Here is a 2,526-nt window from a genome sequence, read left to right as displayed (position 1 = left end):
AATCTGCCCATTCTTATCCGCCACTTGTCCGTAAATAAAAACAATTACTTTTTTTTGTTCCTGAAATATTATTTCTGATTCTAATTGATGGACGTATACAGATAAGGTCGAGTGAAATTCCACTTTTTAACTTAAACATTGTTTTACTTTCTTGTAATGCCAGATAAGAACAGACGGCATATAAAATAAACCGTTTTTGGATTTAAGAAACGAAAATAAATATTATTTTTGGTTCTAATTAACGGACAGGAGCGATCAGAAACCGGGTCAACTTTAACTTCTTAACTTAAACATTTTGTCACTTTTTTGTTAATGACAGTTTAGAGCAGGACAGTTTAAGATAGAAACAGCCTTTGAACAAAGTAAATATGTTCGTTATTTTTTTCTTCAAATATAGCACCCAATTTCTTTTGCAAATTCAGATTCTACATTTCTCTGAATTTCTTCTGACGTTTTTCCCATCGTCTCCGGAGTAATTCAGAAGACAACCAGTGATGAAAGAATGCATATAGTTGCATAAATCCAAAAGGAATAATAAATACCAAAATATTCATTGAAAAGCGTGTATCCCATTACGCCACCAATGGTAAAAACTGGCCTAATCGCAGATTCAAAAGCTGTTGCAGCTCCTTTGAAATTTATGGGAAAATTTCTCCTATTAATACAAAAGACACAGGACCAACACCGAGGGTAAAAATGATAACGTATACAATCATAGAAGTAAGTGGCAAAGCACTAACTGAAATATGTTTAAAATCAGAGCAGTGTATTTAGGGCTTAAGGGTAAAATACTGTCTATGGAAATTTGTTCAGCATACGAATAAAGAGAGCTTACTCCAGGCAATTGATGAGCTAACAACAAAAATACGATAATCACCAATCCTTTTCGATGTCCCTTTTTGCTTACGAAATCTTTAAAAACGGATATGTTCTTTTTTTGTCTTCCACTATGGCCAGTTTAATATTTTGAATATCCCCTTCTAAAAATTTGGACGAAGTATGACCTCTTAATTTTCTTAAAATGTTGACAGCTTTATCGTCCTCCCCTTTCATGAAACAATAGTATGGAATTTCTGGCATGAATATGACAATTATGAAAAAAATTATTGGTACTACAAGTTTTGTTAAATTTATTACTTTGAAGGATACATTTGGAGCAAATATAGTAATCAGAAAGAGGCATCAATTTTCTGCCAGTTGCATAATGTTCATGGAGATTCCTCGGATATTATTTTTCGCAATTTCAGCTAAGTAAATTATCAAGGAACTATAAAGCCTTCCTTGGGAAATTGATCCCAACAGTTTAGCTACATAGAGGTCCACTTAATTTAGGCAACGTTAATTATAATCCAGCCTATTAGTCCCACGATGACAGATACTAGTGTAGAATATTTTCGACAATCCGGTCAATAATCAAAGGCTAAAGCAAGGATCCAAGGACATCTCCTATTAAGTACATTGCCACTATCCATGTTCCTTGTGTTTCAGTTATTGAAAATAGCGAGTCTTTACTTTTTAAAAATGGTAGTCCTAGTGAAGGCCATATCAGGTATCCACTTACTCCCAGGACTCCAAAGCAAGCTGTAAAATTGAAATTGATTCTGGTTATGAAATAATATATGTAGTAATTTCTTAACTAAAGTAGTTATTAAATTGTAATCACGTGGAAACGTTCGCTGAAATTTGATAGACATTTAGAACAAATATTTTATGTATCCCTAGACAGATCGATTTGTTTAATCAAAAGCAATTGATTTAATTGAAGTACTTGCTTAAATCTAAGACGTAATTTATTTAATCTTATTTTTTAACACACCAAAATTATTTGGCTCAACTAAATCAAAGAGTTTTTGTAATGCTTATTATTTTTTAACACAACATTATGCATGGATATTTAAAAATATAAATTCCATCGAATAATGGAAATAAAATCCAAAATCTGAACTTGTCTTATAAATTCGAAATTAATTCTATCATTTTTTAAACTTAAGGTAGTTGTTAAAGTAAAAGTTAAAACGAAGAAAGTTTGAAAATATATTGTTTGAATTTTAATGCACAGCGTACATCAACCAAAATGTACATGGGAGGATCCTAAGGATTGCGATTCGTCATAGGTGCGATTTAAACTTAACCTTTAAACTAATTTAAACTACACCCTATGTCAAAATGAGCCGGGAATATTATTTTGAGCTTCGAACCTTTAACTAACCTGTGCGGGAAATGCCTTATTTATCCTTATTTAAAAAAGACTTTCTTTATCAAGTAAGGCAATCTGATTAATATCGTATTAACGGCATTGATAAGGTCGCAATAAGGCCAGATAGGCTGCTCTAATTACTAAGCAAGGCAATCTGACTAGTATTGTATTTTCGCCCAGATGGCATACAAATTCCGTGAAGATTTCCTGAAACTCGCAATGTAATGTTCGGAATATTGCATTTAGATCTTCGGACAAGATTCGTTCTACAACTCCCGAATACAATTTTTCCGAAACGCGCACTTTTCTATATTATGTTTAACTCAATT

At 32.3% G+C, this 2,526-nt stretch overlaps 1 long non-coding RNA gene across 1 annotated transcript in view; it reads right to left on the bottom strand.

Moving 5' to 3' along the window:
* Positions 1–1,176: 1,176 nt before the first annotated feature.
* The window catches only part of LOC117171941, a 9,082-nt gene continuing 7,732 nt past the window's right edge, over positions 1,177–2,526 (bottom strand). Inside the window, exon 3 of the long non-coding RNA XR_004466940.1 lies at positions 1,177–1,581. This is a non-coding gene — a long non-coding RNA (uncharacterized LOC117171941). The remainder of the gene's footprint in view (positions 1,582–2,526) is intronic.

The sequence above is a fragment of the Belonocnema kinseyi genome, chromosome 4 (genome assembly GCF_010883055.1).
Source record: "Belonocnema kinseyi isolate 2016_QV_RU_SX_M_011 chromosome 4, B_treatae_v1, whole genome shotgun sequence".
Taxonomy (NCBI): domain Eukaryota; kingdom Metazoa; phylum Arthropoda; class Insecta; order Hymenoptera; family Cynipidae; genus Belonocnema; species Belonocnema kinseyi.
This window is presented reverse-complemented; position numbering and strand designations above follow the sequence as displayed.